The following is a 21,500-nucleotide window of genomic DNA, read 5'->3' as shown; positions in this document are numbered from 1 at the left end:
AATTCCTAAGACCCCTGCCGAGGAACTCAGCCCTCCTTGGGACACCCAAAGCAGCAGACCTCGAAAAAGGAGGGGAAAAGTCAAGCTTGGAGGGGAAAAAGAGGATAGAAGTACAGCAGCCTTTAAAAATGCCTGCACGGAGCAATAGTGGGAACCAGTCACATTTCTTCCTTCCTTGCTTTCTGTGATGACATAAATAGGAAGTAAGAACACGTTAAACAAAAGGCAGAGCTAGGATTTGACAGGTCTTTATTTTGGCAGGCTGCATGGCAAACGCCTCTTCCAGGACTGCGACACGTTTTGGGGAATAGCTGAGAACGGAGGCAAAAGGTGCCGGGAGCCCTTTCTGTTCCCTTCAGCCCCTTGCTCCGCTGGTTTCAGGGCACTCGCTTGGTTCGTTCCTAGAGAAAAACGCTAGGGCATGATTTTCAAAACTACTGCCCGTCCCCAGTCAGAGTTTCCTACATTCGTGGGTACAAATGAGTGGATAGAGAGAGGGCTTCTTTCCAAATGAGTTTAGCCATAGATTCCTGTTCTTTACCAATAGCTATAAAAACGAAACACTTGCCAGGTTTTGGTATTCTACACACACCCCTCCCTGGGAATTTTGGGGCAGCTTTGGGTCCCTCTGCGGGACGGCACCCAGCGTGACTCCCTCCCCTCATTCGCCACCCACCCGCTCTTTTCTTTTTAGTGGTTTTTGTGATTTGCTGTGTGGGTTTCTATCTGTCTTTTTAAAAATATTTGTTTCGTTTTTGTGACGTGATAAGAGCTGCTAGTAAAAGGAGTGTAGTGCGGGTTTTTTTGCTGGTAGTTGGCTGGCTGGTGGAGCCTTTCTGAATTTGTTGGACGGTACTGGTGGGAATTTGATGCTGTTTGTTTTGGCATTTTATTTTTAGGAATTAGATTATAACTGCAGTGTTTTAACTAGAACTCTAATGAAACAAAACAAATGCATAAACATGAAAATGGGAATATAAAACTTCAATTTTAAATATAAACGGCAAACATATAAATTAAACATGTAACATAAATAATGCTATCCATTACTATTAGGTATTATATTGTTTGCTGTAGAGTATTTTATATGTTTATATAATATAATTATCCATCTAGAAATGTATAATTAATATGTGTGGATATATGAATACTACAAAACAATAGGAATCAATACAGTACGTAATGCGTATTTTACTGTATGTGTCTTATTATAACACATTACGTGTCATAAATATTATATATCGAAATATAGTACCTCAATATGTTGTGATAGATAAGTACTTGTAAAAATCAAAAATAGAAATATAGAAATAATTAAATATAGTTTAGAATAAAGGGGATTTTTATTTTCTATTTGGTAGTAGGTAGGGGTTTTATTATAAAAATTATACTATACAAAGCAGTTAAAAGTAAGGTGTACCATATCGAAATACTTGTGCTGCAAAAAGCTGATCTATGAATGTGAACGTCAATATTATTGTCCCCTCTATAGCATCCGACGACTGTGTCGGGAGAAAGAGGGTGAGCAGCGGGCTCGCAACAGGCGGAGGGCGGGCAGGGGGACGCGGGCACTTCACTGTTTTTGCGCGCCCTCCCCACTCCCCGCCACCGAGCCGCCTCCCCGCCGCGTCGCCGCCGCTCCCCGGTCCGAGCTGCTAGCGCGGAGTCCGCCTTTGCCGCCCGGAACCAATGCCGGGCTGCGCCTCTCCCCTGCCCCGAGTGCCGACGGGCGGCTGCAGTTCGGGCTCTGCGGGGCCCTTTTCGCCGGGAGCCGGGCACGAGCACGGGCCGAGAAGGGGACAGGGGGTCTCCGAGCGGGACCCGGGGCGCCCGCGGGCCCTTCGAGCAGCGCGGGCTCCGCCCCATGCTGCCACGGGCCCGGCCGCGCAGCTCCCGAGCCCCGCCAATCCCGGCCCGCCTTTCTCCGCCCTGTCCAATCCCGGCCGCCCTTCCAATCCGGGCGCGGTTCCTGCGATTTCGGCCCGCTCAGTCGCGGCCCGACTCCTCAGCCTGGCCCCGCTCCCCCGTGCGCTTGAGGCGCCGCTCCCGGCGCCGCTTTGGGAGCCGGCGGAGCGCTATCCCTGCTGCCGCAACCTCGGCAGGCGCTGGGGCCGGGAAGGGCGGGCGGGAGCTCCCCGTCAGGCGCCGGCCGGGATTTCTCCCAGGGAAACGGGCTGACGGCGGGGAGCGGGCGGACCCGGCCCCTGCAATGGCGGCGGCGGGAGCGGCGCGTGAGGGGAGCGCGGGGTGGTCGCGAGCCGAGCGCGGCGGGAATGGGCGGGCTCGGATTGGTGGGGCCGGCGCTGCCTCGGGTTGTGATTGGCTGGCTGGCCCGGCTCTGAGGCATAAGTAGCGTGCGTGGGGGAGGCGGGGGCGTCAGTTCGGCGGCGGGGCTGGAGGCGACGGGAGCTGCGGAAGCGCGTTCCGAGGAGGAGCGCCGCTGCGCCGGGACGGGTCCCCCGCGGCTGCCGATCCGAGGAGCGCTGGTGAGCACGCACGCGACTCCCGCGTCTGCCTGCGGCGGCGTCCGGGGGCCGGCGGTGTCCAGTTGTTTGCGCCGCGCCCTGCCCGGCTCGGGCGGCCAGAGGCTGGTGCGGGGCCTGGCGTGGCGCAGGGGGGACCGGCTGCTGTCACTGGGGAGTAGCCCTTTCGCGCTTTCTGGATTTACAGTAACATTGAGAATACTGGGAATAAAGCCGGTTGTTTGCTTTCTTACTATTTGATTTTGATTTTACTTAATAATTTTATCTATATTGCATTACTTCATTGTTTTGTTCGTTTTATTAAGTTTAATTTGTTTCTGTTTGTTTTGTTTTTCCGATTTTGATTTAGTAAGGGTTGTGCGGCTGGGGCTGAATCACGGGTTGTGAGGTCACCGGAGACATAAAGGCTCAGGGTGTGGAATAAGGACTTTGGCACGAGTCAAGCCCAAAACAATGTGGAGCAGTGGAAATGCTGGGGCTGGAGTTGGATAAATGCCCTGGGAGAGGGGCATGGAGCCGCAGTGCAGGGCCTGCAGGAGATGCCTGGGGGTTCCCAGCTCCTGCCCCGTGGTACCAAGCAGAGGCTGAGGATGTGGGGACTCGGAGGGTTCCAGGGCCCACGCAGCAGCACAAGGGTACCTATTGGGACGTGGGAGCAGGGGCCCAGTGGCTATTCCCAGCCCCTGGGGCTGCCTGGGGGAGGTGAGGGGGCCTTTGGGGAGGTGCTCGGCTGAAACCCAGGCTGTGGGGGAAGGTAGATGTTTGGCTTCAGGGCTCAGGGGTCCCTAAAGTTGGGATCCCATTAGGGTGGGTGGGATAGCTGCAAGAGGCATTGACATTATGACAGTAACTGATTTCTGCCCTTATCAACAGCTCCAAGCAGCAGTGAGAAGCAGGAGCAGCTTTTAGATGCAGGCAGTAGGAAGCTGAGGAGCTGGAGCTGAGGCAGCAGAGCCGGAGGACACAGAAATGTGGTAGGGTTCGGGGTAAAACCCCTGTGCAGCTGGGATAGGGAATATGGAGCTGGGATGGGAATTGCATGGCTGGAGCTGAAATTGCTTCAAGGGCTCTGATAGAGAGTGTAGAGCAGTTACTGGGGGAGGGATGGTTAGGATGGGGCAGGAATATGGGCTCAAGAGCTGAACTGAAACCATACAGAGCTAAAGCAAAAGCAAAGATCCTGCCCTGAGAGCCAGAAGCAGTGTTACGTAGCACTGCTGGGAAGGTGTTGAGGAGGAAGTGAAACGGAAGAGATGGCAGTGAAATAAAGCTTGTGGGTGAAGAGCTGAAATCACTGGGGCTGGGAAAGGGGATTTGTAGGGCGGCTGCTGTAATCACTGCAGGGCTGGGAAAGGGGGCTGCACACTCCATAGGATCCGAAGGGCTGGCACAGGGACTGTGGGGTTCTTGCTGCCACATCCCTTTTATGCCTCTGACATGGATGCTGGGGCTGGGCTTGTGACTGAGACTGGATCAGGATGTTTGGTATATATATATTTTTTAATTGTGTAACCAGATGGATTAAGGAAATCGGACACCCGTAGCAGATTTCTGTTGGATCTGTGTCTGTGAGAACTGGGATGCGTGCTGGAGATGGAGAGACGCTGTTGGGGAGTGGCAACAGCGGCAGGTGTGAGCTGTGAGGATGATGAGGAGGGCGCGGCTCCTTCGGTGGCTGATTTAGGGGGTTTTCCTCACATCTCTTTTGCACGGAGCTGCTGGAGGAGAGGAGTTTTTGGGGGGCTCCCGGGGCTGTCTCCTGGAAGGACGGTGAGCGCTTCGGACAGGGTCCGGGGGATCACCTGGATCCCCACCTGGATACGTGGAGCATTGCTCAAAGGAGGAGCCGAGGGACAAATCTTTGTGTCGAGAAGCAGCAGCCAAGGAGGTGAGCCGGTGCGCCTTTGTAGCGGGGATTTTTCCCCTTTCCCTTTGAAATTTCGTCATCCTGAGGTTGAATTGGAGGGGGCAGTCCTGTTGTCCCCCCTTTTAAGGGGTTTGGACTGAGGTAAAAAGCCCCCTTTTGCCATGGTTTGAGGCAAGGCGCTTCTTTTCTTCTCTTCTAGGGGACGCGATTGAAGGGAAGCCCACATTTCTTTTCCCTTGTTGGGGTGAGGTGAGCGCCGGAGCGTGGCGTCAGAGTCGGGGCTGCAGAGGAAGGGAGCTGCAGCCGTGGCAGCGCTGGCAGGGCGGGGGTCGGGCTGTGCCGCTGCATTCGGGGCGCTTCTTCTGCCCCCGGCCCGGCAGCGAAGGGTGCGGCGCGGAGCCCTGCCGGCAGTGCCGGGGCTGGCCGGGGCGGAAGGGGAGCTGGGCGCGGCTGGGCTGCCGCGGGCCCGCCGGAGCCGCGCCGGTGCGAGCCGTGCGGAGCCGAGCGGAGCTTTGGCCGGGCCGGCGGGCGGGGGAGGCGGCGCGGGCGGGGCCGGTGCCGGCCGGTGCCGCCGCTCCGTCCGCTCCGGGCGCGGGGCTCGGGCGCCGCCGGGGCCCCCCGGGCCCGGTGCCGGCCCCGCCGGGCCGGGGGCAGCGGGCGGGGGTCTGCCGGCGCGGCGCCGCCTCTGCCTGCCGGAGGAGCCGCTTTCCTGCCGGAGCCGCGCTGCGCCCGGGGCCGGGAGCGCGGCTCCGCATCTTCCAGCCTCCCTCGCTGCGCTGCTTTTGAGGCGCTCCTGAGGAATTTTTTGGGTCGTTTTCTTTTGTTCGTAGTTGGTGTATGAGAACGGTCACGGTGTACTTGTTGGTTGTTACGGTTCTTGGTTCAGGTGCTGTGACAAGGGTTTTATTGGATTGAGTTTGTTGTTGGATTTTTTTTTTTTTTTGTGCGATATGTTGGATGTTTGTTTTGTTTTGATTATTTTCATATTGTGAAAATGATTGTAGTTATCTTCTTAAAGGATATGTTTTTTTAAGGTTTTACACTGATTTTTATGGGTCGTAGCATGAAGTACAGGGTTGGTTTTTAATTAGGTTGTGGTGGCTTTTATTAGCATGAGTATGTAGTGTTAGTTTTGGTGGGCTTGAGGTAGTGTGCTGTAGTGAATTAGTGAGGTTTTTTTTTAATCTTGGTAATTGCATTTTTTAAATTTTCCGATAGAGGTTTTATTCATTTGGTTTGTTTAATTGTTCTGGACGTTTTATTGTTACCGGTAATTTGGGACTTATTGTTTGTGGTTACATTTCTCTTTTGGTGACGTGTTTATTTCTTGTTGTGACGCGGCAGGCACTCCCCTTGCCGCGGCACCCCGAGCGGTGCCGTGCTGGGCTGCGAGAGGGAAGAGAATGGGCGGCCGCTCCCCCTGTGAAGCTCTGCTGTGGTATTTGTATTTTGATGGTTTGAGGCATTATGGGTTTATTGAGTTAGGAATAATTTTTTGTTGTTGTTACTGTATTTATTTGGGTTTTTGTTTCAGTTTGATGTATTTGTTGGTTGCTTTTTATTAGTGTTTTTTTTTAGGAACTTGTGTATTTATACAGTGGATTTTTTTAGGTAGTTATTTATGTGGGTGCTTCTCTTTTTATTGTCTAGTGGTTTAGGTTTTTGTTAATCTCCTTTATTACTTTGATTTTTAAAGCTAACTTAGCAGAATACTGGTTACTCTTTGAGTTAGTGTAGAGGTACGGTTTTAATTTTTAGCAGCTTTCAGGGTCTGTTGTATGGTTTGAAGTTTAGTAAGTTGGTTGGACTTCTTTTTCTAGTGGGTTTTGTGATTTGTTTTGTGGGTTTCTCTAGGGCTGATTTTTATTTTTGTTTCATTTTTGTGATGTGTCTCACTGACAACTGTTAGTGAAAAGAGTGTAGTGTGGGGTTGTTTTTGCTGGTAGTTAGTTCTATGGTGGTGTATTTTTAGTCTCTGTTGTTTGTTTTTGGGTTTCTTTTGTTAAAGTTTTCATTTTGGGGTTAATTTTTAATTATTTTTAAGGTTTTAGGGCGATTGAGATTTTTTTATATGGATGTCCTGTATGATAACAGTTAATTTATTTGCTTTATGTGGCATTGATGGCAGGGTAGAGGACATTTTTGTATAGAATGTGTATTTTAATCATAGTACTAAAATAATACCATGGTAAGAGGGGCTGTGTTTTATTGTTTGTTTCTGAGGTGGTTTGGCATTTTCTTGTAGGTTGGGGTTTTTTTTTGTTGGCTCGTGGAGCCATTCTGGCTGTTTTTGATGAAATTGGTGGGACTTTGATGCTTTTTGATTTTGCTTTTTTTTTTTTTTTTTTTTTTTGTGGTGTAATAGTCTTTTAGAAGAATTTGGATGATTTTAAAAGTATTTTTGTTATACTTTTCATCTAATGTTGCTGGATTATTACAGATGTTTTGGAGCTTTATTTTTTTAAGTTTCATTTGGATGAATTTATGCTGGATGGTAGGACTGTGTTCTTATTTTTGGGGCAGTTGGTTGTAGATGTATTGTATGTTTTTCAAGTGAAGGTAAATCGAGGTTTGTATTTGGTTGTTAGAGGAATAGAGAAAAATGTTTTGGTGATGTTAACAGTGGTGTGTTTTTTTGGGGTTTTTGATTTATAGTAAGTCTGGTACGGTAGTGTTTAATGGTGGAGTTCTTTAAGGTATGATAGTTTATAGTTAATTCTTATTGGTTTTAGATTTGTGTGTAAGTTAGAGGAGGTTATTGAAGGGTAAGCGGGTGTTTTAGATGAGTTTTAGTGTTTCAGTTGATAGAGCATTTTTTGGATGGGAGTTAGAGTATTTTGAGTTGTTTGGTGTCGCTGGTGATGTATTGTTGAGGTGGTAAGGAGTATTTGTTGGGTTTTTTTAAAGAAGGTTTATTGTAGATAGTTTTAGATAGTTGTGGTGGGTTGCTTGATTGTTTTATGTTTTTTAGCCTTTTTGTAGTTATTTGAAATATGTTAGAGTTTTTTGGGTTTATTGAAATACTTGATTTTGAGGAAGTTCCTATTTAGAATGTATGAATTTTTTTGGCTTAAAATAAAAAATTTATATTCTAGTTATAGTGAGGATTATTTTTTTTTTCTTTTCTTACTGCTATATTTTGTGATATTTGTGTTAGGTAGTAGTAGGGATAGCTTTACTTTTATACGTTGAAACGAGGGTAGTGCATACTGGTGTTCATAAAGGTTTAATATTTTTATGGTTCTGATGTGTTAGGTTAACGAATTTATAACGTTTACAAGACTTTTTTTTGTTTTTATTTCAATACAGGCAGGGTTTTCTTAGTTTTCAGGATTTGTTTGGCATAGATTTTAGAGGTGTAATTGAGGGGATAGGACAGGGTGTCTCTGTTAATCTATTTGGCAATTTGGATACTGGGTAAATAAAATTAATATTTTGGTAGAATTTTTGCATTTCATTAGTTTATTTATTTATGGATTTGTGTGCCTGCAGCTGTAGTGTCTCTGCTGCAACTCTCAGTATCCATTCATGTTTGTGTGTGTTAGGCAGTCCACTCGTGTACCAGCGAGTCCCCCCTGCAAGCGGCCGCAGAGCCGCTCCTTCGCTCTCCTGGGAATTCGGGGAGCGGCACGCGGCTCTACGACGAAGCCTTGATCTTTGTCACTTGAAGGTGGCACCAGGGAGCCTCAGGAGCGGCCGAGGAGTTGCTGTAAGTGGGGGAACTACTAGTGAGGGGGACCAGGGTCCACTCGAGTTTTGGGAACGCCACCTCACCTCGCCTGCTCTTCAGCCAGGCAGACCCTGCCAGGAGAGCGTGGGCGAAGCGTGCGGCCCGAGGAGCCCGGCGTTCTCAGGAGAATAATGGTGAGCAGCAGGATTGCTGAGTTGTGGCTGCTGTGCAGCTGAGATCGTGCAGTGATGTTTGGTGTTCTCGATTGTAGCTGAGCACGGTACCACAGCCCGGTGACCATAGGACATTCCCCGCAGGCGAGGCAGCCTCCATTGGCACGCGACGTGGATTCTCATCCCCAGATGCCAGAGAGATAAGTGGAGGGCTAAGGCCCACAGTGGGGGTGAAAGTGGGGTGCTGGGAGGGCCTTTCGAATGAGCTTTGGGAGTGGGGATGTGCAAGAAGCATCTCCTAAGGCCATCTAAAGGCAAAAAGTGTCTGTTTTGATCACAGTGCTGAGGTGCTCAGGGCAGAGCAGTTGCGGTGTGTGTCCTGTCACTTGTCTCTGGTGCACTCTGTGTTCTTTGGGTCTCTCGGTCCTTTCTTCTCCTCAAAAGCTCTCTCTCCCTGTCCTGTGTCATGGGTGTCTGCACGTATCTGTCCCACAACTGCTCTGCCCTGCTGCACAGCCTGTAATAGCACAAGTCCTGGGGACTTGGAATTTGTAATGCAGGGTGTAGTTGGGCTCTGGATTATATGGGGAGATTGACATAACATGTTTGGTGCTGTTAAGTTGTCCTGCAGCCATTTGACACTAGTCCTAACTTCCTTTCAGGTGCTGACAACTCCAATCAGTGGCAGAGAGCCCCAGTCCTGGGTGAGGGTGTTGCCATGATCAGGTCAGTCATTGTTTGCACTTGCAGGAGCAGCCTAAATGGTGACCGTGTTACAGCAGTGTTCTTTGCCTTTATTTTTAGAAGGTCCAGGCAGATAGCAGCAGTCAAGGCCCATTGTGCTAGGTGAGCAGTGGACCAAAGCAGTTGTTTTTGCTCAGCTTTTAGTTTTTGGTGGAACTATAAGCATCCACTGTTGTTTGTGTGCTTTAGGGAATCCACTCAGAGTACTCATACCTCTGTCTCCACCTGGCTGATGGACCGGGTTTCATGCACGTGTGGTCTTGCCAGAAGCATTACAGGACCCTGTGACAGAGCCTTCCAATTTTGCATTTCAAGGTCCCCTCCTGGTAACCCACAGGAATGGGCAAGGAGTTGCGGTGAGGCAGGGAAGAGGAGCGAGGGTACACTTAAGTTGCAGCGATGCCATGTCACCTTGTCTGCCCTTAACCTAGGTGTGCCTTGAGATGACTGTGTCAGAATCCAAGTACGCCTGAGGTGTGTGGCCCAAGACTTCTTGGGAGACGGTGAGTAGAAGAATTGTCAGGTTCTGCCCCATGTGCTGTTAAGGTAGTGCACTGACATTTGGTTTTCTTTCTCTTGGCAGAGCAAGAGATAACAACCTGGTGACAACTGGAACTTCCCAGACAGGCAGGAGGCCTCATTCTGCACCTGATGGGGATTTGTATCCCCTGATATGTGCAAGATAAGTGGAGGGCTACCACCCACAGAGGGGATGGAAGAGAGGTGCCGGGTTGGGACTCCCCAGGAGGGGTTTTTGAGTCAGTTTTGGAGATGGGGATATCTAAGAAGTGTCTCCTAAGGCCACCTAAAGGGAAAGTGTCTGTTTTGATCACAGTGCTGAGGTGCTCAGGGCAGAGCAGTTCTGGTGTGTGTCCTGTCACTTGTCTCTGGTGCACTCTGTGTTCTTTGGGTCTCTCGGTCCTTTCTTCTCCTCAAAAGCTCTCTCTCCCTGTCCTGTGTCACGGGTGTCTGCACGTATTTGTCCCACAACTGCTCTGTCTTCTGCATAGCCTGTAATAGCACAAGTCCTGGGGACTTGAAATTTGTAATGCAGGGTGTAGTTGGGCTCTAGATTGTATCAGGAGATTGCCTTAATATGTTTTGTGATGCTTATTTGTCCTGCAGCCATTTGACACTAGTCCTAACTTCCTTTCAACTTGCTGACAACTCCAATCAGTGGCAGAGAGCCCCAGTCTTGTGTGAGGATTTTCCCATGATCAGGTCAGTCATTGTTTGCATTTGCAGGGGCAGCCTAAATGGTGACTGTGTTACAGCAGTGTTCTTTGCCTTTATTTTAGGAGGTCCAGACAGGTACCAGCAGTCAAGGCCAAGTGTGCCAGGTGAGCAGTGGACAGAAACAGTTGGTTTTGCTCAGGTCTCAATTTTTGGTGCAATTCTAAGCATTCATTCTTGATTGTGTGCTTTAGGGAATCAACTCGGAGTGTGCATACCTCCGTTACTAACTGGCTGATGGACCAGGTTTCATGCACTTTGGATCTCGCTGGAAGCATTGCAGGACCCTGTGATGGAGCCTTCCAATCCTGCATTTCAAGGTCCCATCCTGGTAGCCCTGAGGAATGGCCAAGGTGTTGCAGTGAGTCGGGGAGGAATGAGATTCCACTGGTGTTTCAGCAATGCCATGTCACCTTGTCTGCCCTTAACCCAGGTGTCCCCTGCGATGACGGTGTCAGAATCCAAGCACGCCCAAAGCGTGAGGGCCAAGAACCCGGGCATTCTGAGGCGGATGGTGAGTAGCAGATTTACCAGGTTTTGGCCGATGTGCTGTTCAGATTGTGCACTGATGTTTAGTTTTCTTTCCCTTGGCAGACCAAGAGGTGACAGCTGGAACTTACCAGACAGGGAGACGGCGTTCTTCTGCACCCAACAGGGATTTGCATCCCCAGATATGTGCAAGATAAGTGGAGGGTTATGACCCACAGAGGGGCGTGATAAGCGAGGTGCCAGGTTGGGACTCCCCAGGAGGGGTTTTTCAGTCAGTTTGGAATTGGGGATGTCCAAGAAGTGTCTCCTTAGACCATCTAAAGGTGAAAAGTGTCTGTTTTGATCTTAGTGCTGAGGCATGCAGGGCAGAGCAGTTCTGATGTGTGTCCTGTCACATGTCTCTGGTGTCCTCTGTGTTGTTTGGGTCTCTCGGTCCTTGCAGATATTCTTCTCATCAAGAGCTCTCTCTCCCTGTCCTGTCCCCTGGTTTGTCACATCCTGTCCTGTGTCACGGGTGTCTGCACATATTTTTCCCACAGCTGCTCTGCCCTGCTGCACAGCCTGTAATAGCACAAGTCCTGGGGACTTGGAATTTGTAATTTGCAGGGTGTAGTTGGGCTCTAGATTGTATGAGGAGATTGACATAACATGTTTGGTGCTGTTAAGTTGTCCTGCAGCCATTTGACACTAGTCCTAACTTCCTTTCAGGTGCTGACAACTCCAATCAGTGGCAGAGAGCCCCAGTCCTGGGTGAGGGTGTTGCCATGATCAGGTCAGTCATTGTTTGCACTTGCAGGAGCAGCCTAAATGGTGACCGTGTTACAGCAGTGTTCTTTGCCTTTATTTTTAGAAGGTCCAGGCAGATAGCAGCAGTCAAGGCCCATTGTGCTAGGTGAGCAGTGGACCAAAGCAGTTGTTTTTGCTCAGCTTTTAGTTTTTGGTGGAACTATAAGCATCCACTGTTGTTTGTGTGCTTTAGGGAATCCACTCAGAGTACTCATACCTCTGTCTCCACCTGGCTGATGGACCGGGTTTCATGCACGTGTGGTCTTGCCAGAAGCATTACAGGACCCTGTGACAGAGCCTTCCAATTTTGCATTTCAAGGTCCCCTCCTGGTAACCCACAGGAATGGGCAAGGAGTTGCGGTGAGGCAGGGAAGAGGAGCGAGGGTACACTTAAGTTGCAGCGATGCCATGTCACCTTGTCTGCCCTTAACCTAGGTGTGCCTTGAGATGACTGTGTCAGAATCCAAGCGCGCCTGAGGTGTGTGGCACGATACTTCTTGGGAGACGGTGAGTAGCAGAATTGTCAGGTTCTGCCCCATGTGCTGTTAAGGTAGTGCACTGACATTTGGTTTTCTTTCTCTTGGCAGAGCAAGAGATAACAGCCTGGTGACAACTGGAACTTCCCAGACAGGCAGGAGGCCTCGTTCTGCACCTGATGGGGATTTGCATCCCCAGATATGTGCAAGATAAGTGGAGGGCTACCACCCACAGAGGGGATGGAAGAGAGGTGCCGGGTTGGGACTCCCCAGGAGGGGTTTTTGAGTCAGTTTTGGAGATGGGGATGTCCAAGAAGTGTCTCCTAAGGCCACCTAAAGGGAAAGTGTCTGTTTTGATCAAAGTGCTGAGGTGTGCAGGGCAGAGAAGTTCTGGTGTGTGTCCTGTCACTTGTCTCTGGTGCACTCTGTGTTCTTTGGGTCTCTCGGTCCTTTCTTCTCCTCAAAAGCTCTCTCTCCCTGTCCTGTGTCACGGGTGTCTGCACGTATTTGTCCCACAACTGCTCTGCCCTGCTGCATAGCCTGTAATAGCACAAGTCCTGGGGACTTGAAATTTGTTATGCAGGGTGTAGTTGGGCTCTGGATTATATGGGGAGATTGACATAATATGTTTGGTGCTGTTAAGTTGTCCTGCAGCCTTTTGACACTAGTCCTAACTTCCTTTCAGGTGCTGACAACTCCAATCAGTGGCAGAGAGCCCCAGTCCTGGGTGAGGGTTTTCCCATGATCAGGTCAGTCATTGTTTGCATTTGCAGGGGCAGCTTAAAGGGTGACCGTGTTACAGCTGTGTTCTTTGCCTTTATTTTTAGGAGCTCCAGGCAGTTAGCAGCAGTCAAGGCCAAGTGTGCCAGGTGAGCAGTGGACAAAAGCAGTTGTTCTTGCTCAGGTTTCAGGTTTTGGTGCAATTGTAAGCATCCATTGTTGTTTGTGTGCTTTAGGGAATCCACTCAGCGTATGCCAAGCCCTTGTCACCAACAGCTGATGGCCTGGATTTTCTGTGCTTGTGAGCTCTTGGGAAGTATTGCAGGACTCTGTGATGAAGCCTTGAAATTTTGTATTTCAAGATTGCATCAGGGTTGCCTTTGGCAATGGCTGAGAAGTTGCGGTGAGTCGCTGAGGTAGGGAGGGGGAGCCAAGGTCCACTCGTGTTTCAGCAATGCCGAGTCACTTTGTCTCTTCTTAACCCAGGCAGACCCTGCGATGACGGTGGCAGCCTCCGAGCCTGGCCAAAGTGTGTGACCCGAGCATTCTCTGGAGAATGGTGAGTAGCAGGATTGCTGGGTTTTGTCCATTGTGCAGCTAAGATCATGCAGTGATGTTTGGTGTTCTCGATTGTAGCTGAGCACAGGACCACAGCCCGGTGACCATAGGACATTCCCCGCAGGCGAGGCAGCCTCCATTGGCACGCGACATGGATTCTCATCCCCAGATGCCAGAGAGATAAGTGGAGGGCTAAGGCCCACAGAGGGGGTGAAAGCGGGGTGATGGGAGGGCCTTTAGGATCAGCTTTGGGGGTGGGGATGTGCAAGAAGTGTCTCCTTAGGCCAGCTAAAGGGAAAGTGTCTGTTTTGATCACAGTGCTGAGGTGCTCAGGGCAGAGCAGTTCTGGTGTGTGTCCTGTCACTTGTCTCTGGTGCACTCTGTGTTCTTTGGGTCTCTCGGTCCTTTCTTCTCCTCAAAAGCTCTCTCTCCCTGTCCTGTGTCACGGGTGTCTGCACGTATTTGTTCCACAACTGCTCTGCCCTGCTGCATAGCCTGTAATAGCACAAGTCCTGGGGACTTGAAATTTGTAATGCAGGGTGTAGTTGGGCTCTAGATTGTATCAGGAGATTGACGTAACATGTTTGGTGATGCTTAGTTGTCCTCCTTCTGCCAGGCCCTGAAGGACTCCCCCTTCCCCCCCAGATCTTCATTGGGAAATCCCCCTGACCCCTGCGACCCCCCAAAACGATCCCCCAGGGATCCACCTTGAACTCTCTGGGACCCCCTGAATAGTCCCCAGGGATCCCTGAGAATCCCCAGTGGCCCCCAGGACACCCTGGGCCGCCTCCCCAGACCCGCTGGGGCCCCTCCCGGTGTGACAATTGAGAGACCCCCTCAAGCACTCCATGCCCCCCTTCCGGAATCCATCTGGGACCTCCAACCCCCAGAGTGGCACCCCTGGGACCCCCACATCCCTTCCCGCCCTCCCCGAGAACCCTCAGAGCCTTCCCATAGTGGCAATAAAGGCTCAAAGCAGTTACAGAACCACTTCTACTGTGTCCCGTACCTGCACTGGGAACACTGGGAGGGACACTGGGAAAATCAGGAGGGAAGCGGGAACATTGGGTAGCACACTGGGAGGGAACTGGGGCAGCTGGGAGGACTCGGGGACTCCTGGAAGCGATCTGCCATGGAAAAGGAGACAAAGGGAGCTGATGTCATCCCAGAGCCACAGGATATTCCATACTGAGACCCCGGGGCCACCCAGGACCACGGCAAGGGCAGCCAGGCCAAGAGCCGGGGGCAGCTTTGGTGTGGGAGGCATCTGGCATCCCATTCGGAATTTCAGGAGGCCCAGTGGTGGGCACAGGGCCATGAGCACAGACAGCGGTCCTTTTACCTGGGAAAGAAAACTCGCCAGTCCAGGTTCCTGATGTCAGTTTGTAGGGCTCCCTTGGGACTCTCAGGGCAGCACAAGTTTGAGGCGGGGACAGCTTTGGTCTGGGATACGTTCTTTGATATTTGGATTTTGTGAAGTCAGGGGCCAGCTGAGGGCCAGGGGCACCTGGGCACATACTCTGGCCCTTTTCCATGGGAAAGAAAACTCACCAGTCCTGGTTCCTGATGTCAATTTGCAAGTTGTACTTGGGATCTTCAAGGCAACTCCTCATCGACATGAGGGCAGCTTGGGTCCACAACACCTCCTTCTTCATTCACATTTTCAGGGGGTGGCCCTTCTTTCGGGGCCCCTGGCTCTTGGACTCTGTTGCTGGCCCTATTCTCTGTGAAACACGGCTCACCCTCTACACTTCCTGATGTTGGTTTCGAGGAGGTGCTTGTCTCTTCCAGGGCAGGCAGAACTCTTGCTGGCAGCAGTTTTGCTCCAGGATTAATCCTGTGCCATTCAGAACGAAAAGATGTTGAAAGTCACTTGGGGCCACAGACCTCGTGACCTGACCTCTGCCCTTTTTCCCTGTAAAACCAACCTCACCCTCCCTGTGTGTTGATGTCTGTTCACTCAAGGCGTGCTGCTCTCCAAGGGCTGCGGGAGTTTCTGGTGTCGGCAGGTGTGGTCTGTGAGAAATCATTCGCTGTTTGCAATTTTGGAAGCGCAATTCCTGTTTGGCCAGGGGAAAGACTGTTAATTATCTTTGAAATGAAAATCTGGCACCCCATTGTTTAAGGGTCTGGCAAGGGGCTGTGTAGGGGAGGGAACACCCCACAGGACCTTTCTTCACCTCATCCCTCACTCCTAGGTGTAGCAGCTCCCTGCGTGAGCAGCTGCTTTCAGTGCAGCTACCTGGGCACACCTGCCAGGAGCTATGGTCGGAACATCCAGCAGGGACCAGGGAGCAGCCGGACCCACCCAGGCACGGAGCATCCCTTGGAGAAAATGCCAAGGGAAGAGCCCTCTTGCCAAGGGGCAGCACCTGAGCAGGCCAGGCAGCATGTGGGGTTCCATGGGAGAGCTTTCAACTTTCCCCTTTTATTATGTCAGTCCTCCCCTAGAACCCCCAGACCTTCCACAGCACTCCCAGAAAAAAGAGGGGTTATGGAGAGAAAAGGGGTTTCAAGTATGGGAAAAAGCTTCCTTTTCCGTCATTTCTTGCGTTCAAATAATGAGGAAACGCACTTCCCCTGCAATTTTAATGGTCTCATTTGAAAGAGTCCCTGCCTTTTCTATGCTGTTAGGGGTGCTAATTGACAGGGAATCCCCATATTCCATTTTTTTCCAGTTTAAATAGAGGGGGAAAACCTTGACAGTGTCGTTTATGGGTTTGAATTAAGAGTAACCATTTTTGTTGTCCTAAGGCTTAAATTGAGGGGGAAGCCCAGCTATCTCTCTTTCTTAAGGGTTTGGATTGAGGGGAAAATCCCTCTGTCTTCATCACTGGAGAGATTTAAAGTGAGGAAAGCCTCTCTTTTCCCAGTATTCAAGGGATTAAATGAAAGGGCAGAAGCCATTTATTTGCCACGGTATCCATTTCAGTGGAGGTAAATTCCCCATTTCCTCATTTTAAGGGATTCACTTGAAGGAGGCTCTTTTAAAATGATTTTTCAGCATTTAAAACTACCTTTCAGGGCACTTCTTTCTGTGCCCTAGGACTAAGTACCTCAGAGAAAGGCAAGCCTAGCACATACTTAACCTTTATGCTGCCCAGGAGCCTATTATTTTTCTTATTTATAATGTAGTTAGTCCTAATTAGTAACCCCAAGAAGAAGACTTAGACTGTTCATATAATTAGTATTTTTCTCCACCCTTAGTCTCATGTTGAGCACTACTTAGTAGTCACTGAGGAATAATTATGTAAGTTAACAGCAAATTACCCAACTTATCTAGATATGCTGCCTAAAAACAAAGTTTTATTTCTTACCAGTTTTTTTGCCCTTTCGCTCCAAGTAGTTGTAGAAAAAAGAGCTGTCATTTCCCTGAAGAGTTTCCTTCTATATCCAGCCCTTTATTCCCCTTGAATTCAAGCCAGAGGAGCCGAACAGCTGCAGCTGCTCTGAGGGCTTTTCTACTCGGTGGGGTTTGCCCCTTCCCTTTTCCTGGGTGCCACGGGAATGAGCGGCGGGCCCAATCAGGGTATATTAACCCCAGCCTTTGCCAAGGGGCTTCATTCCCTCAGCCATTTCACACTAGTCCTAACTTCCTTTCAGATGCAGACAGTTCAAATCTGTGGCAGAGAGCCCCAGTCCTGGGTGAGGGTGCTGCCATGATCAGGTCAGTCATTGTTTGCATTTGCAGGGGAAGCCTAAAGGGTGACCATGTTACAGCAGTGTTCTTTGCCTTTATTTTTAGGAGGTCCAGGCAGATAGCAGCAGTCAAGGCCCTGTGTGCCAGGTGAGCAGTGGACAGAAGGAGTTGTTCTTGCTCAGGTTTCAGGTTTTGGTGCAATTCTAAGCATCCACTCTTGGTTACTTTGTTTTATTTTAGGCAGTCATCTTGCAAGATGTCTCTGGTCCGGATGTCTGGATGTCCAAGGCCAGGTGGGTGCAAGCATAAGGTCTGGGTGGGTGTGCTTTTCAGGTCAGGGGGATGTTGTTTTCACAGTATCTCAGTGTGGGTTGTTTTGCTTTGTTTTTTTGCAGGTGCTGTCGCTGCCCTAGCTGTGTGAAGGAACAGAGGCGAGCGGGTGAGTTGGCATTTTGGCACAGTGACTCACAGGTGACCCTTATGCAGCAGCATGCTAAGTGTGTACCTTTTTGTTTTTCAGGTATCCTCCAGGCAGCTTGTGGAGTCAAATTAAGACTTCAGGTGAGCCGGGGCAGCGGTGTGTCGGAGTTTCGGGGATTCCTCTTTTCGTGGGCACTAGTTGCATTTTCTGTTTTGTCTTAGGTACCCTGAGGAGGAGCGTAGCTGAAGTTTGGAAACGGCAGCACCGAAGCTGATGCAGAGAACGTCTCGCCGTCCACATCCAACTGACATTGGATTCCATCCGGTTGTCTTGCAAAAGCCAAGTGCTGGGGCCAGTAGGTGGGAGATGGGGGGAAAACCTTTACTATCACAGGAGGCTATTTGATGTTAGCTTGGAGAATAGGCCCATAGTGGGACGGGCCCCTCGGGAGCAAAGGGAGAGGGTTTCTCCTCAGCCCCCCCCAGAGTCTTCGCCGGGCAGGGCAGTTCCGATCCCTCTCTGGTTCTCGTGACGTTCGCATCGGCGGCCTTCTTTGACTCTTGACATTGTCGTGGATCTTTTCACCATAGGAGCCCGCCTTCATGTCTGGAGCTATAGCTACAGTCACCCTGTAGTCATTTCTTCCTTCTCTAGGCCTACTGAGCTTCTTAGGCTTCCTCTTAAGTGCTTTGGCACTAACATCTTGAAAGGAGTTGCATGTCATCATCAAGTGCTACTGCCCTAGGGCTTTCTTTTCTTTGGCATCATCAGCCCATGGCTCATCTTGGGCTAGGAATCTTGGGTCCATAAGGTGAAATTGCCAGGCAGTTTCCACTTGTGTCCGTGTCACGTTGTCTGTGTCCGTGTCACGTTGTCTGTGTCATAGGCCTTTGTTACATCTCCATGCTTTAGCAACATCATTTTGTGCCGTATTGGCCATATTTTGCTCACGTACCTTCCCGGATATCAATTATTCTGGCATTTTTACATATTTACTTTTTGGGTCCGGACGATGTACACGAGATGTTCTCATCCGTCTTCATTCTCAGTTTTGGTAGCCCTTCTCATGGACTTCCGTACGGAGCTTATTAGCCCCTCATCACCTGACCACAGTAGTTCCGTAGCATCTGCCTTCTCAAAGGATATAGGGCTCAAAAATTAGTCTTCTGGAGAATTATATCAAGTCCTCACTTATCTTGTATCTCTGTCAGCTTACGTTGTATGCACTTATGATGCACCTACCTGTGTCGGCTTCTATTGTATGTGCGTATGTTGCGCCTACCTATGTTAGCTTATATTGTTTGTGCTTATACTGTATGTACCTACATTGCCTTATGTTGTTTGTGCTTATACTGTATGTACCTACGTTGGCTTATGTTGTTTGTGCTTATACTGTATGTACCTACGTTGGCTTATGTTGTATGCACCTCTGTTGTGGCAATTATGATCGGAGCTGCCTTGCCCGGGCAAGTAGTCACGCTCAGGTAGAGCAGTTATAAAGCTTTGCCGTTCATCTGTTCTCTACGGGGTTTGGGGTACAACACTGATGGGCCCAGAGTTGGTATAGCTCCTAGCTCTCAGATAGTCAGTCACTGACCGCCTCCCCTTGTCTCGTAGGTCCCCGGGTGCCTACAGAATTTCCTGGAATCTACCATTTGACATGGAGGTCCTGCGGTCAGAAGAAGCGTTTAAGCATATTCTTCAGTGCAGCGTTTCACGTAAGGGTGGCAGCCAGCGTGTCAGCAGAAGAATGTGTGAGAGTGTGACTGTCTGTGTCTGTCTGTGAGAGTTTGTGTGTGCTTGTGTCTGCAGCTGTGTGTGTGTGTGGAGCAGATACAACCTTGTGTGTATGGCCTTTGCCTTTCAGGGGGGGTTTTCATCAGGCAGGAGGATTTTTTGGGAGTCTCCGGAGCGAGTTGCCGTGAATGTGAGTTTGTGCGTAACGCGAAGGGGGCGTGCACGTCGGCGGAGCGTTTTGCGCCGTTTTTGTTCCGGGTGCGTCATAACAATAAAAGCGTTGTGGACTTTTCTGAAATGGAGACACGGTTATATTGTGTCAATATGTATTTGGCTTGTAGTACATTATATTGTTCTGTCTTTGCAGTTGTTCCTGTCTTTTGATGTATTTTGCTGTATGTAAATTGGACTTGTACTTGTGTGCCTAGGTATGATGTATTCTTTGTTGTATTTGTCTCTGTACTTGCATTTGTATGCATTGTTTCCCTGTGTATTGCTGAAGTTTAAGGGAATAAAGATTAATCAGCCCTAATAATGATGCCTCTTACCCTCTGCCCTGCCCACCATTCATCTCCTGTCTTTCTTTGGTGTGGTTGAGTCCTATCATTTTCACCCTTTTTCTCCCTTTGCCTCTTACTTTCCTCCTTAGTATATTACTCACTTTATCCTTCCATGTGTAACTCTTTGTCTCTGGCTGTGTTTTCCTTTGTTTCCATTTCTAACACATCTCTATGTTTCTCTAACCCTATTTCCTTCTCACCCTATTTTCTTCCATTCCTCTACATGTATTTCCCCATGTCTCTATGTCTGTCTCTTTCAATCTAGGTTTCACTATGTTTTCTTCTTTTTTTTTTCTTTGTCAGCCTTTGTCTTTCTAACACTTGCTATCATTGTCTTTGTCTCTGACCCTTTTTCCTTTTCTGTCCAACTTTAACTTTTTTGTCTAACTCTCTATTTCTTTCTCTCTTGAACCCTACCTTGTGTTCAGTCTCTCCATTTGTTTTCTTGTAGGTTTTCAGCTCTATTTCTTCTTTTTCTTGTCTCTCTATTTGCTTTTCTCTTTCATTTCAAGTGCTTCCTTTTCTGTTTGTCTTTCACTCTTTTTCTCTTTACCCCACCTTTCTTTCCTCTTTCTCTGCCTTTCTCTTTCTAATCTGACTTTTTTGGTTTTTCTTTTTATCTCTGACTCTTATTTTTCTTGCTCTGTTTTCTTCTTACTCTCTCCTCTTCATTTTTTTTTTCTCACTCTCTCCTCTTTCTTCTCACTCTCTCCTCTTTCTTCTCACTCTCTCCTCTTTCTTCTCACTCTCTCCTCTTTCTTCTCACTCTCTCCTCTTTCTTCTTCTTCCTCCCTTCTCTTTTTCTTCCTCTTACTCTCTCCTCCTCTCTCCTCTTCTTCTTCCTCTTAGGCTAAATACTTGTATCAGACATTTTAAACAGGTCTTTTATACAGAAGTGAATACATTAAAAGAGAAAGGAAAAGAAAATAACTGGTAATATATTTCAAAAGTCAAACCAGTATTTAATTTCTGCATCAAGTATTGCAATCAAAGACACCTAAAAGATTCACCTTTCCATAAAATCAAGGTTTTAGTTAGTGAGATGGTGGTTTACTTATTTAGGTGGTTGTTTTTTGTCCTTCTAACAGCTTGTATTTTTAACTGTTCAGTCCATCAGCAGACAGACACCCTGTCCATCTTAACATAGGCTAAGATGGCCATAAAAATAGTGCAGGTGATGACATTGGTTAGCAACCTTTTCTTCTTCATCATCATCATCTCACATTAACAAAGAGAGACGAAAGGCACAAGGAATTCAAATTATTAGCTTTGAGAACTGAAATAAAAATCTTCTTTCCACAATTAGCCTACATATAGTGGCATTAGAAATACCACTTTAAGTTCTGAAAGTACTGGAAGGAATTTATACCCAAAGGATCCTAATTCTTTGGTAAGTCAAAGCTGCCATTTGTACCTGTGAACAGTATCACTTGGAGAAAATGCAACACTTAGGAAGAGTTTTAATTGTTTTTTTCATTACTTGACTCTGTCATTTTTTTCTGAAGTTTTTACAGCTTCTTGCATTCAAATGAAGGAAGATTAAGGCTGGATGGTTAAGGTTGTAATGCGGCATTTCAAAGTAATATTAGTGAAGATGTACTAGAAACTGCATTGCTTAGAAACCTATTATTTCAATAATCCTTTCTCAGAACTTCACAAAGGTCCTTTTATTGTGTCTCTGATAAATAAAATGTGATTTCTATTTAGAAAGAATTAAGGTAGTGAAGACTAACTAGAGAAGAACATGCAACCTTATAGATACTGAGGCAAAAAATAAAGCAAAATGGTTAGTTGCTGGTTCCAACTGGTATTTTTAAGTCTGTACGGCTAAGCATCTCTATCTTATATTTGTGATCTTTCTGCAATTTTGTATTTATGGGGTTTATGCCTGTTCAGAGTAATTAGTGTTGTTTACATTAGAACAAATACTGACATACAAAAAA

The 21,500-nt window shown here is 48.5% G+C and overlaps 2 long non-coding RNA genes across 4 annotated transcripts; one reads left to right on the top strand and one right to left on the bottom strand.

The window, feature by feature from the left end:
• The first annotated feature begins 13,300 nt into the window (after positions 1 to 13,300).
• LOC144248598 (uncharacterized) lies at positions 13,301 to 19,532 on the top strand. 3 transcript variants are annotated; one of them, XR_013341887.1, is made up of 8 exons: positions 13,301 to 13,341; positions 15,398 to 15,511; positions 16,803 to 16,866; positions 16,945 to 16,986; positions 17,080 to 17,132; positions 17,235 to 17,278; positions 17,360 to 17,619; positions 18,878 to 19,532. It is a non-coding gene; the product is annotated as an uncharacterized LOC144248598 (long non-coding RNA). The 3 variants fall into 3 exon arrangements; XR_013341886.1 differs by lacking the exon at positions 13,301 to 13,341 and having other exon boundaries at positions 15,249 to 15,511; positions 17,360 to 17,615; XR_013341885.1 differs by lacking the exon at positions 13,301 to 13,341 and having other exon boundaries at positions 15,249 to 15,511.
• On the bottom strand, positions 14,963 to 16,815 carry LOC144248600 (uncharacterized). The gene is made up of 3 exons (XR_013341891.1): positions 16,517 to 16,815; positions 15,128 to 15,259; positions 14,963 to 15,036 (listed from the first exon to the last, which is right to left on the bottom strand). It is a non-coding gene; the product is annotated as an uncharacterized LOC144248600 (long non-coding RNA).
• Positions 19,533 to 21,500: the final 1,968 nt, after the last annotated feature.

The sequence above is a fragment of the Lonchura striata genome, unplaced genomic scaffold, assembly GCF_046129695.1.
Source record: "Lonchura striata isolate bLonStr1 unplaced genomic scaffold, bLonStr1.mat Scaffold_189, whole genome shotgun sequence".
In the NCBI taxonomy this organism is placed as follows: domain Eukaryota; kingdom Metazoa; phylum Chordata; class Aves; order Passeriformes; family Estrildidae; genus Lonchura; species Lonchura striata.
Note: the sequence above shows the minus strand (reverse complement) of the source record. Positions and strands in the feature narration are given on the sequence as shown.